This window comes from Pristiophorus japonicus, unplaced genomic scaffold, assembly GCF_044704955.1.
Source record: "Pristiophorus japonicus isolate sPriJap1 unplaced genomic scaffold, sPriJap1.hap1 HAP1_SCAFFOLD_1140, whole genome shotgun sequence".
NCBI lineage: Eukaryota > Metazoa > Chordata > Chondrichthyes > Pristiophoridae > Pristiophorus > Pristiophorus japonicus.
The window spans coordinates 14,369-28,736 of record NW_027250800.1 but is presented as its reverse complement, the minus strand read 5'-3'; positions in this window follow the sequence as shown (position 1 = coordinate 28,736).

Genomic DNA, 14,368 nt, shown 5'->3' with positions numbered 1-14,368 from the left:
CTCACTGGGGTACGGGTACCACACACACTGACTCTCACTGGGGTACAGTCCCACACAAACTGACTCTCACTGGGGTACGGGTCCCACACACACTGACTCTCACTGGGGTACGGGTACCACACACACTGACTCTCACTGGGGTACAGGTCCCACACACACTGACTCTCACTGGGGTACGGGTCCCACACACACTGACTCTCACTGGGGTACAGTCCCACACACACTGACTCTCACTGGGGTACAGTCCCACACACACTGACTCTCACTGGGGTACAGTCCCACACACACTGACTCACTGGGGTACAGTCCCACACACACTGACTCTCACTGGGGTACAGTCCCACACACACTGACTCTCACTGGGTTACAGTCCCACACACACTGACTCTCACTGGGGTACGGGTCCCACACACACTGACTCACTGGGGTACAGTCCCACACACACTGACTCTCACTAGGGTACAGTCCCACACACACTGACTCTCACTGGGGTACGGGTCCCACACACACTGACACTCACTGGGGTACAGTCCCACACACACTGACTCACTGGGGTACAGTCCCACACACACTGACTCTCACTGGGGTACAGTCCCACACACACTGACTCTCACTGGGGTACAGTCCCACACACACTGACTCACTGGGGTACAGTCCCACACACACTGACTCTCACTGGGGTACAGTCCCACACACACTGACTCTCACTGGGGTACAGTCCCACACACACTGACTATCACTAGGGTACAGTCCCACACACACTGACTCTCACTGGGGTACGGGTCCCACACACACTGACACTCACTGGGGTACAGTCCCACACACACTGACTCTCACTGGGATACAGTCCCACACACACTGACTCACTGGGGTACGGGTCCCACACACACTGACTCTCACTGGGGTACGGGTCTCACACACACTGGTTTTCAATGGGATGAGAACAGATCTGGCTGGGGAAACTGGAATCGAAGATTGGCGGGAAAACAGTAATGGAACAATGGGCTGCCTTTAAAGAGGAAATAGTTCGGGTCCAGTCGATACAGTCCCACTGGGGGAAAGGCAGGGCAACTAAAGTCAGGTCTCCCTGGGTGATGAACGAGAGAGAATATGATGAAGCAGATAAAGGGGCGTATGACAGACGTCAGGTGTTAATATATCTGAGAATCAGGCTCAATATAGAAAGGTCAGAGGGGAAGTGAACAAGGAAATAGGAGGGGCAGAGAGAGGGTATGGGAATAGAATGGCAGCCAACATCGAGAGTTATCCAAAACTCCTCTACAGGCAGATAAATAGTGAGAGGGTGGGGGTGGGGGGGGGGCGATTAGGGAACAGAGTGGAGGCAGAGGGTACGGCTGAGGTACTAAAGGAGCACTTTGTATTTGTCTTCATCAATAAAGATGCTGCTGCCATGGACAGAGTGAAGGAGGAGGTGGCGGAGATACTGGATGGGATAAAAATTGATAAAGACAAGGTAAACATAGAAACATAGAAAATAGGTGCAGGAGTAGGCCATTCGGCCCTTCGAGCCTGCACCACCATTCAATAAGATCATGGCTGATCATTCACCTCAGTACCCCTTTCCCGCTTTCTCTCCATACCCCTTGATCCCTTTAGCTGTAAGGGCCATATCTAACTCCCCCTTGAATATATCCAGTGAACTGGCATCAACAACTCTCTGCGGCAGGGAATTCCACAGGTTAACAACTCTCTGAGTGAAGAAGTTTCTCCTCATCTCGGTCCTAAATGGCCTACCCTTATCCTTAGACTGTGTCCCCTGGTTCTGGACTTCCCCAACATCGGGAACATTGTTCCTGCATCTAACCTGTCCAGTCCCGTCAGAATCTTATACGTTTCTATGAGATTCCCTCTCATCCTTCTAAACTCCAAGGTATAAAGGCCCAGTCGATCCAGTCTCTCCTCATATGTCAGTCCCACCATCCCGTGAATCAGTCTGCTGAACCTTCGCTGCACTCCCTCAATAGCAAGAACATCCTTCCTCAGATTAGGAGACCAAAACTGAACACAATATTCCAGGTGAGGCCTCACCAAGGCCCTGTACAACTGCAGTAAGACCTCCCTGCTCCTATACACAAATCCTCTCGCTATGAAGGCCAACATACCATTTGCCTTCTTAACCGCCTGCTGTACCTGCATGCCAACTTTCAATGACTGATGTACCATGACACCCAGGTCTCATTGCACCTCCCCTTTTCCTAATCTGTCACCATTCAGATAATATTCTGCCTTCGTGTTTTTGCCCCCAAAGTGGACAGCCTCACATTTATCCACATTATACTGCATCTGCCATGCATTTGCCCACTCACCTAACCTGTCCAAGTCACCCTGCAGCCTCTTAGCATCCTCCTCACAGCTCACACCGCCACCCAGCTTAGTGTCATCTGCAAACTTGGAGATTTTACTCAAAAAGCTGTCTGTACTTACAGTGGATAAATCACCAGGACCAGATAGGATGCATCCTCGGGTACTGAGGGAGTTTAAGGAAGAAACCACAGAGTTACTGGCCATAACATTCCAATCTTCCTTAGATACGGGAGTGGTGCCAGAGGGCTGGAGAATTGCAAATTCTCCCTTGTTCAATAAAGTGCCACATAATCAGTGTGCCAACAAAGTGGAAGCCCAGGGAATAAAAGGGAGAGTGGCAGCATGGATACGGGATTGGCTCAGTGACAGGAAACAGAGAGTAGTGGGGAACGGTTGTTTTCCAGACTGAAGGAAAATATATGTAAAAACACAAGAACATACGAAATAGGAGCAGGAGTGGGCCATTCGGCCCCTCGAGCCTGCTCCGCCATTTAATACGATCATAGCTGATCCGATCATGGACTCAGCTCCACTTACCCGCCCGGTCACATAACCCTTCACTCCCTTATCGCTCAAAAATCTGTCTATCTCCACCTTAAATATATTCAATGACCCAGCCTCCACAGCTCTCTGGGGCAGAGAATTCCCAGAGAAGTGAAAAAAAAAATAAGTGGGGCAAAGAGAGGGTCTGAGAAACAATGGCAGCTAACTAAACGTAATCAAAAATTATTTTATAGTCATTTAAATAGTTACTGGGTAGTAAGAGGAAGGATGGGCCAATTAGAGAGTGGTGCATGGAGGCAGAGAGTGTTACCGTGGTGTTCCCCAGGGTCAGGACTGTGTTCCCCAGGGTCGGGACCGTGTTCCCCGGGGTTCCCCAGGGTCGGGACTGTGTTCCCCGGGGTTCCCCAGGGTCGGGACTGTGTTCCCCGGGGTTCCCCAGGGTCAGGACTGTGTTCCCCAGGGTCGGGACCGTGTTCCCCGGGGTTCCCCAGGGTCGGGACTGTGTTCCCCGGGGTTCCCCAGGGTCGGGACTGTGTTCCCCAGGGTCGGGACTGTGTTCCCCGGGGTCGGGACTGTGTTTCCCGGGGTTCCCCAGGGTCGGGACTGTATTCCCCGGGGTTCCCCAGGGTCGGGACTGTGTTCCCCGGGGTTCCCCAGGGTCGGGACTGTGTTCCCCGGGGTCGGGACTGTGTTCCGCGGGGTTCCCCAGGGTCGGGACTGTGTTCCCCGGGGTGTTCCCCAGGGTCGGGACTGTGTTCCCCGGGGTGTTCCCCAGGGTCAGGACTATGTTCCCCGGGGTTCCCCAGGGTCGGGACTGTGTTCCCCAGGGTCAGGACTATGTTCCCCGGGGTTCCCCAGGGTCAGGACTGTGTTCCCCGGGGTCGGGACTGGGTTCCCCAGGGTCGGGACTGGGTTCCCCAGGGTCGGGACTGGGTACAGTGGTGTTCCCCGGGGTCGGGACTGTGTTCCCCGGGGTCGGGACTGTGTTCCCCGGGGTTCCCCAGGGTCGGGACTGTGTTCCCCGGGGTCGGGACTGTGTTCCCCGGGGTTCCCCAGGGTCGGGACTGTGTTCCCCGGGGTCGGGACTCTGTTCCCCGGGGTTCCCCAGGGTCGGGACTGTGTTCCCCGGGGTCGGGACTGTGTTTCCCGGGGTTCCCCAGGGTCGGGACTATGTTCCCCGGGGTTCCCCAGGGTCGGGACTGTGTTCCCCAGGGTCAGGACTGTGTTCCCCGGGGTCGGGACTATGTTCCCCGGGGTCGGAAGTGTGTTTCCCGGGGTTCCCCAGGGTCGGGACTGTGTTCCCCGGGGTTCCCCAGGGTCAGGACTGTGTTCCCCGGGGTTCCCCAGGGTCGGGACTGTGTTCCCTAGGGTCGGGACTGTGTTCCCGGGGTCGGGACTGTGTTCCCCGGGGTTCCCCAGGGTCGGGACTGTGTTCCCCAGGGTGTTCCCCAGGGTCGGGACTGTGTTCCCCGGGGTGTTCCCCAGGGTCGGGACTGTATTTCCCGGGGTTCCCCAGGGTCGGGACTGTATTCCCCAGGGTCGGGACTGTGTTCCCCGGGGTCGGGACTGTGTTCCCCGGGGTTCCCCAGGGTCGGGACTGTGTTCCCCGGGGTGTTCCCCAGGGTCGGGACTGTGTTCCCCGGGGTGTTCCCCAGGGTCGGGACTGTGTTCCCCGGGGTGTTCCCCAGGGTCGGGACTGTGTTCCCCGGGGTTCCCCAGGGTCGGGACTGTGTTCCTCAGGGTCGGGACTGTGTTCCCCGGGGTTCCCCAGGGTCAGGACTGTGTTCCCCGGGGTCGGGACTGTGTTCCCTGGGGTCGGGACTGTGTTCCCCGGGGTCGGGACTGGGTACAGTGGTGTTCCCCGGGGTCCGGACTGTGTTCCCCGGGGTCGGGACTGTGTTCCCTGGGGTCGGGACTGGGTTCCCCGGGGTCGGGACTGGGTTCCCCGGTGTTCCCCAGGGTCAGGACTGTGTTCCCCGGTGTTCCCCAGGGTCAGGACTGTGTTCCCCGGGGTGTTCCCCAGGGTCGGGACTGTGTTCCCCGGGGTGTTCCCCAGGGTCAGGACTGTGTTCCCCGGGGTGTTCCCCAGGGTCGGGACTGTGTTCCCCGGGGTGTTCCCCAGGGTCGGGACTGGATACAGTGGTGTTCCCCAGGGTCGGGACTGGGTACAGTGGTGTTCCCCAGGGTCGGGACTGGGTACAGTGGTGTTCCCCAGGGTCGGGACTGGGTATAGTGGTGTTCCCCAGGGTTGGGACTGGGTACAGTGGTGTTCCCCAGGGTCGGGACTGGGTATAGTGGTGTTCCCCAGGGTCGGGACTGGGTACAGTGGTGTTCCCCAGGGTCAGGACTGTGTTCCCCGGTGTTCCACAGGGTCAGGACTGTGTTCCCCGGGGTGTTCCCCAGGGTCGGGACTGTGTTCCCCGGGGTGTTCCCCAGGGTAGGGACTGGGTACAGTGGTGTTCCCCAGGGTCGGGACTGGGTACAGTGGTGTTCCATGGGGTCGGGACTGGGTACAGTGGTGTTCCCTGGGGTCAGGTCTGGGTACAGTGGTGTCCCCTGGGGTCAGGACTGTGTTCCCCGGGGTGTCCCCTGGGGTTGGGACTGGGTACAGTGGTGTCCCCTGGGGTCAGGACTGTGTTCCCCGGGGTGTCCCCTGGGGTTGGGACTGGGTACAGTGGTGTTCCCCAGGGTTGGGACTGGGTACAGTGGTATTCCCTGGGGTCGGGACTGGGTACAGTGGTGTTCCCCAGGGTCGGGGATGGGTACAGTGGTGTTCCCTGGGGTCAGGACTGGGTACAGTGGTGTTCCCTGGGGTCGGGACTGGGTACAGTGGTGTTCCCCAGGGTCGGGACTGGGTACAGTGGTGTTCCCCAGGGTCGGGACTGGGTACAGTGGTGTTCCCCAGGGTCAGGACTGTGTTCCCCGGGGTGTCCCCTGGGGTTGGGACTGGGTACAGTGGTGTTCCCTGGGGTCGGGACTGGGTACAGTGGTGTTCCCCAGGGTCGGGACTGGGTACAGTGGTGTTCCCCAGGGTCGGGACTGGGTACAGTGGTGTTCCCCAGGGTCGGGACTGGGTACAGTGGTGTTCCCCAGGGTAGGGACTGGGTACAGTGGTGTTCCCTGGGGTTGGGACTGGGTACAGTGGTGTTCCCTGGGGTCGGGACTGGATACAGTGGTGTTCCCTGGGGTTGGGACTGGATACAGTGGTGTTCCCTGGGGTCGGGACTGGGTACAGTGGTGTTCCCTGGGGTCGGGACTGGGTACAGTGGTGTTCCCCAGGGTCGGGACTGGGTACAGTGGTGTTCCCTGGGGTCGGGACTGTGTTCCCCGGGGTGTTCCCCAGGTTCGGGACTGGATACAGTGGTGTTCCCCAGGGTTGGGACTGGGTACAGTGGTGTTCCCCAGGGTCGGGACTGGGTACAGTGGTGTTCCCCAGGGTCGGGACTGGGTACAGTGGTGTTCCCCAGGGTCAGGACTGTGTACAGTGGTGTTCCCCAGGGTCGGGACTGGGTACAGTGGTGTTCCCTGGGGTCAGGACTGGGTACAGTGGTGTTCCCTGGGGTCGGGACTGGGTACAGTGGTGTTCCCCAGGGTCGGAACTGTGTTCCCTGGTGTTCCCCAGAGTCAGGACTGGGTACAGTGGTGTTCCCCAGGGTCGGGACTGGATACAGTGGTGTTCCCCAGGGTTGGGACTGGGTACAGTGGTGTTCCCTGGGGTCAGGACTGGGTACAGTGGTGTTCCCCAGGGTCGGGACTGGGTACAGTGGTGTTCCCTGGGGTTGGGACTGGGTACAGTGGTGTTCCCCAGGGTCGGGACTGGGTACAGTGGTGTTCCCCAGGGTCGGGACTGGGTACAGTGGTGTTCCCTGGGGTTGGGACTGGGTACAGTGGTGTTCCCCGGGGTCGCGACTGGGTACAGTGGTGTTCCCCAGGGTCGGGACTGGGTACAGTGGTGTTCCCCAGGGTCGGGACTGGGTACAGTGGTGTTCCCTGGGGTCGGGACTGGGTACAGTGGTGTTCCCCAGGGTCGGGACTGGGTACAGTGGTGTTCCCTGGGGTCGGGGCTGGGTACAGTGGTGTTCCCCAGGGTCGGGACTGGGTACAGTGGTGTTCCCCAGGGTCGGGACTGGGTACAGTGGTGTTCCCCAGTGTCGGGACTGGGTACAGTGGTGTTCCCTGGGGTCGGGACTGGGTACAGTGGTGTTCCCCAGGGTCGGGACTGGGTACAGTGGTGTTCCCTGGGGTCGGGGCTGGGTACAGTGGTGTTCCCCAGGGTCGGGACTGGGTACAGTGGTGTTCCCCAGGGTCGGGACTGGGTACAGTGGTGTTCCCCAGTGTCGGGACTGGGTACAGTGGTGTTCCCTGGGGTCGGGACTGGGTACAGGGGTGTCCCCTGGGGTTGGGACTGGGTACAGTGGTGTTCCCCAGGGTCGGGACTGGGTACAGTGGTGTTCCCTGGGGTCGGGACTGTGTTCTTCGGGGTGTTCCCTGGGGTCGGGACTGGGTACAGTGGTGTTCCCCAGGGTCGGGACTGGGTACAGTGGTGTTCCCCAGGTTCGGGACTGGATACAGTGGTGTTCCCCAGGGTCGGAACTGTGTTCCCTGGTGTTCCCCAGGGTCGGGGCTGGGTACAGTGGTGTTCCCTGGGGTCGGGGCTGGGTACAGTGGTGTTCCCCAGGGTCGGAACTGTGTTCCCTGGTGTTCCCCAGGGTCGGGGCTGGGTACAGTGGTGTTCCCTGGGGTCGGGGCTGGGTACAGTGGTGTTCCCCAGGGTCTGGACTGGGTACGGTGGTGTTCCCCAGGGTGGGGACTGGGTTCCCTGGGGTTCCCCAGGGTCGGGACTGGGTTCCCTGGGGTTCCCCAGGGTCAGGACTGGGTTCCCTGGGGTTCCCCAGGGGTTGATACTGGGACCACGGCTTTTCCTGATATATATTAATGACTTGGACCTGGGTGTACAGGGCACTATTTCAAAATCTGCAGATGACACAAAACTTGGAAGTATAGTGAACAGTGAGGAGGGTAGTGAGAGAGGACACAGACAGGCTGGTGGGATGGGCGGGCACGGGACAGATGGAATTTAACGCAGGAAAGTGCAAAGTGATAGATTTTGGAGGAAGAATGAGGAGAGAAAATATAAACTAAAGGGTACAAGTCTAAAGGGGATGCAGGAACAGAGAGACCTGGGAGTATATGGGACAAATCTCTGAAGGTGGCAGGGCAGGTTGAGAAAGCGGTTAAAAATATATACAGGATCCTGGGTTTCATAAATAGAGGAGTAGAGTACAAAGTGTGGAAATTATGATGGACCTGTATAAAACACTGGGTCTGCCCCAGATGGAGTATTGTGTCCAATTCTGGGCACCACACTTTAGGAAGGATGTGAAGGCCTTAGAGAGGGAGCAGAAAGGATTTACGAGAATGGTTCCAGGGATGAAGGACTTCAGTGATGGGGATAGACTGGAGAAGCTGGGGTTGTTCTCCTTGGAGCAGAGAAGGTTGAGAGGAGATTTGATCGAGGTGTTCAATATCATGAGGGGTCTGGACAGAGGTCGAGAGAAACTGTTCCCATTGGGGGAAGGGTCGGGAACCAGAGGACACAGATTTAAGGCGATTGACAGAAGAACCAAAGGCGACATGAGGACAAACATTATTCCACAGCGAGTGGTTAGGATCGGGAATGCACGGCCTGAGAGGGTGGGGGAGGCAGACTCAATCGTGGCTTTCAAACGGGAGTTGGATACGTACCTGAAGGGTAAATGTGCAGGGCCCCGGGGAAAGGGCGGGAGAGGGGGACTGGCTGAGGTGAGCTGGTACAGCCTCGACGGGCTGATTAGCCTCAATCCATGCTGTAACCGTTCTATGATTCTATGTGTTTCCATTAGCTGGTGTGAGAGAGACCGTGATTAAACTGATGAGAGAGGGTTAGGGGAGTGTGTGCAGGGGCTACAGGAGTCAGAGGCTCTTTGCTCCTTGTTCTTGTCAAAAACAGGCGATTATACAGTCACTGACTTGACTGGTTTAAGGACCCCTCAGTGCCATCCTTACCACGACCTATATAAGGAGCGTCTCAGTGAAACGTGTTGTGTGATATATAGAAAGTGTCAAAATAAGGAATCAAATTTAGAGACAAATTTCTTTGTGAATGGCACATTATGCAACATGAGGAAAGGTTGTCTGAGAGCGTGTGTGCGACACGGATACTGGGATAAAATACTGAATCACGTGTTGGCAGGAGCCTCACCCAATTCCCTGCAAGCTCTGTAAAGTCGCCCATCTCTGACCCCACCCTGAGTCAATTCCCACGTCCCCCAGTTTACCCCCCTGCCCCAGATTCCAGCCCCATCTCTCACCCCAAATCAAACCGAGCAGAAGTGGGCTGGGAAGTCGGATGCATTTCCCTTGGATTTGGCCTCACGCAATCGGGAATTCAAGGTACAAACATCCCCAGGAAACATTTGGAAAGAGATGAATTGCAAAGAGTTAATGCATCAGCTGAGCTGGCCCGAGTTGTACTCCGGAACTGCAGACAGTTATTAGCTTAGGGTGAGAACAAACACCTGGGGGTCTTGGCAACTGCTACAACACTGTTCCTTCCTTTTATTTAAATCACATGAGCTGGGCCCCTCGACTCACTCACTGGCCTAGCGCCAAACAGCTTAAAGTGCAGGGTCTGCATGCCTGTGCAACACTTCAAGCTCTGCAAAATCTGGTAAGTTTAACCCTCAGCACATCTGCAAATCGGTTTTGTGGGGTGACACTGCCTCTCTGCCCGACTTACGTGCCAGCCGTAGCTCGGTGGGCAGCACTCGCGCCTCTGAGTCAGGAGGTTGGCGGTTCCATGCCCACACCAGAGACTTGAGCACAAAAATCTAGGCTGACAGTCCAGAGCAGTACTGAGGGAGTGCTGCACTGTCAGAGGGGCAGTACTGAGGGAGCGTCGCACTGTCGGAGAGGCAGTACTGAGGGAGCGCCGCACTGTCAGAGGGGCAGTACTGAGGGAGCGCCGCACTGTCGGAGGGTCAGTACTGAGGGAGCGCCGCACTGTCAGAGGGGCAGTACTGAGGGAGTGCCGCACTGTCAGAGGGGCAGTACTGAGGGAGCGCCGCACTGTCGGAGGGGCAGTACTGAGGGAGCGTCGCACTGTCAGAGGGGCAGTACTGAGGGAGCGCCGCACTGTCGGAGGGGCAGTACTGAGGGAGTGCCGCACTGTCAGAGGGGCAGTACTGAGGGAGTGCCGCACTGTCAGAGGGGCAGTACTGAGGGAGCGCCGCACTGTCGGAGGGGCAGTACTGAGGGAGTGCCGCACTGTCGGAGGGGCAGTACTGAGGGAGCGCCGCACTGTCAGAGGGGCAGTACTGAGGGAGTACCGCACTATCGGAGGGGCAGTACTGAGGGAGCGCCGCACTGTCGGAGGGGCAGTACTGAGGGAGCGCCGCACTGTCGGAGGGGCAGTACTGAGGGAGTGCCGCACTGTCGGAGGGGCAGTACTGAGGGAGTGCCGCACTGTCGGAGGGGCAGTACTGAGGGAGTGCTGCACTGTCGGAGGGGCAGTACTGAGGGAGTGCTGCACTGTCGGAGGGGCAGTACTGAGGGAGTGCCGCACCGTCAGAGGGGCAGTACTGAGGGAGTGCCGCACTGTCAGAGGGGCAGTACTGAGGGAGTGCCGCACTGTCAGAGGGGCAGTACTGAGGGAGTGCCGCACTGTCGGAGGGGCAGTACTGAGGGAATGCCGCACTGTCAGAGGGGCAGTACTGAGGGAGTGCCGCACTGTCAGAGGGGCAGTACTGAGGGAGTGCCGCACTGTCAGAGGGACAGTACTGAGGAGCGTCGCACTGTCGGAGAGGCAGTACTGAGGGAGCGTCGCACTGTCAGAGGGACAGTACTGAGGGAGCGTCGCACTGTCGGAGAGGCAGTACTGAGGGAGTGCCGTACTGTCAGAGGGGCAGTACTGAGGGAGTGCCGCACTGTCAGAGGGACAGTACTGAGGGAGCGTCGCACTGTCGGAGAGGCAGTACTGAGGGAGTGCCGTACTGTCAGAGGGGCAGTACTGAGGGAGTGCCGTACTGTCAGAGGGGCAGTACTGAGGGAGTGCCGCACTGTCAGAGGGACAGTACTGAGGGAGCGTCGCACTGTCGGAGAGGCAGTACTGAGGGAGTGCTGCACTGTCAGAGGGGCAGTACTAAGGGAGTGCCGCACTGTCGGAGGTGCCGTCTTTCAGATGAGGTGTTAAACCAAGGTACCGTCTGCTCTCTCAGCTGGATGTAAAAGATCCCATGGCACTATAAGAATTCTGATATATGAACAGTGGGGTGACACTGCCTCTCTGCTCCCCAATACTACGAATTACATTTACTGTTTGCTTTAAAATGTGTAAAGTCACGTGTGGCAAAGCCTATCTTCATCAAGTGGGCCCGAATAGGAAGGGAAGCATTTTTGAGAGACTGCAGACAATTCCCCCAAACACCAGCATTCTGTATCATGTTAAATATTGCAGACAATGTTCTCATCTCCACCACAAAAAACTGAAAGAATGAAGGACACAATGAACGTCTCAACATTAATCACTGGTCAAATGCACAAAAATCTCAAACTGTTACAGTCCCTCGACACTGTCCCATCAAACACTCCCAGGGCAGGTACAGGGGGTTAGATACAGAGTAAAGCTCCCTCTACACTGTCCCATCAAACACTCCCAGGGCAGGTACAGGGGGTTAGATACAGAGTAAAGCTCCCTCTACACTGTCCCATCAAACACTCCCAGGGCAGGTACAGGGGGTTAGATACAGAGTAAAGCTCCCTCTACACTGTCCCATCAAACACTCCCAGGGCAGGTACAGGGTGTTAGATACAGCATAAAGCTCCCTCTACACTGTCCCATCAAACACTCCCAGGGCAGGTAATGCACGGGGTTAGATACAGAGTAAAGCTCCTTCTACACTGTCCCATCAAACACCCCCAGGGCAGGTACAGCACGGGTTAGATACTGAGCAACAGAGGCACAATGGGCCGAATGGTGTCCTTCTGTGCTGTATGATTCTATAATTCCAACAAATACCACCATCAAAATATACAAATGACCAACATCAACATGAAGGATGCTGCAGTACTCCCTGTCGGCATCACTCCAGGGCATTGATCCGTGAGGTAGGGCTGGAGATAGCAAAGATGGGTGAGGCAAACTGTAACTAGTGCGGTGCCACAGGGATCAGTGCTGGGGCCTCAACTTTGTTTAAAAGAGAGAAAGGGATAGACTGAGTAATTACCCTTTCAGGCAGTGAGTTCCAGACCCCCACCACCATCTGGGGGTTAAAAATTGTGAACCCCTCTTTCATTTAAAAAAAAATTTGTTCCTGGGATGTGGGCGTCGCTGGCAAGGCCGGCATTTATTGCCCATCCCTAATTGCCCCTTGAGAAGGTGGTGGTGAGCCGCCTTCTTGAACTGCTGCAGTCCGTGTGGTGAAGGTGCTCCCACAGTGCTGTTAGGGAGGGAGTTCCAGGATTGTTACCCAGCGACGATGAAGGAACGGCCGATATATTTCCCAGTCAGGATGGTGTGTGACTGGGAGGGGAACGTGGAGGAGGTGATGTTCCCATGCGCCTGCTGCCCTTGTCCTTCTAGGTGGTAGAGGTCGTGGGTTTGGGAGGTGCTGCCGAAGAAGCCTTGGCGAGTTGCTGCAGTGCATCTTGTAGATGGTGCACACTGCAGCCAGGGGGCGCCGGTGGTGGAGGGAGTGAGTGTTGGAGGTGGTGGAGGGAGTGAGTGTTGGAGGTGGGGGAGGGAGTGAGTGTTGGAGGTGGTGGAGGGAGTGAGTGTTGGAGGTGGGGGAGGGAGTGAGTGTTGGAGGTGGTGGAGGGAGTGAGTGTTGGAGGTGGGGGAGGGAGTGAGTGTTGGAGGTGGTGGAGGGAGTGAGTGTTGGAGGTGGTGGAGGGAGTGAGTGTTGGAGGTGGTGGAGGGAGTGAGTGTTGGAGGTGGTGGATGGGGTGTGGATCAAGCGGCTGCTTTGTCCTGGATGGTGTCGAGCTTCTCGAGTGTTGTTGGAGCTGCACCATCCAGGCAAGTGGGGAGTATTCCCACACTCCTGACTTGTGCCTTGTAGATGGTGGGGGGGCTTTGGGGAGTCAGCGAAGTAGTTTTAAATATGGTGAGGCTTTCTGCCTCTGTACCCTCTCCAGTGCAATCACATCCTTCCTGTAATGTGGTGACCAGAACTGCACGCAGTACTCCAGCTGTGGCCTAACCTGTGTTTTATACAGTTCAAGCATAACCCCCCTGCTCTTGTATTCTATACCTTGACTAATAAAGACAAACATTCCATATACCTTCTTAACCACCTTATCTACCTGGCCTGCTACCTTCAGGGATCTGTGGACCTGCACTCCAAGGTCTCTTTGTTCCTCTACACTTCTCAGTGTCCTACCATTTAATGTGTATTCCCTTGCCTTGTTAGACCTCCCCAAATACATTCCCTCACACTTTTCCAGATTGAATTCCATTTGTCACTGTTCTGTCCACCTGACCAGTTCATTGATATCTTCCTGCAGTCTACAGCTTTCTTCTTCATTATCAACCACACGGCCGATGTTAGTGTCATCTGCAAACTTCTTAATCATACCCCCAACATTCAAGTCCATTTTTTGACGTCAATACAGAATATTCAACTTTCCAGCCCAGCAATTAACATCGTTAACACAAACAAACCCCGCCCACCGTCGCAAAACGTAAACTCTGATATATACCACAAAAGATATGGAGACAGCGAAGGTGGGCGAGGTCAGGATAGAGACGGGTGATTGTGGATATAGGCAGTTTTTTAAATTGTTCTCGGGATTTTGCTATTTATTTCCTGTCCTGTGGCTTGCTGTGTCACTCAGAGAGAAGTCAAACATAGAAACATAGAAACTAGGAATGAACCACACTGGTGTGAGACTGGAGTCACGTATAGACCCAGCCTGGGTAAGGGAGGCAGGTTTGTGAAAGGACATTAGTGAACCCGTTGGGTTTCTATGGCAGTTCCATGGTTCCTTTTACTGAGACCACCTTTATTGCCAGACGTTTTATGTTGATTATTGTTAAACTGAATTCCAATTCATAAACTACCGCGGCGGGGTTTCAACTCACGTTGTCTGGTTACTGGTCCAGTAACAGAACCCCAACACAACTGTACCCAGGCACAGTTTGTGGTCAGATCAGCATTACACATTTGCTGATACAAAGACTGTGGATTTAGCAAAGAGTTAAGAGAATAGATGGGCTGGACAGACAGGGGACAGAATTAATAGAAGTTAGTTTAGGATTGATACAGGGCTATGGGGAGAGAGTGGGGCAGTGGGATTAGTTTGGGGATTGATACAGGGCTATGGGGAGAGAGCGGGGCAGTGGGATTAGTTTGGGATGGATACAGGGCTATGGGGAGAGAGTGGGGCAGTGGGATTAGTTTGGGGATTGATACAGGGCTATGGAGAGAGAGCGGGGCAGTGGGATTAGTTTGGGGATTGATACAGGGCTATGGGGAGAGTGCGGGGCAGTGGGTTTAGTTTG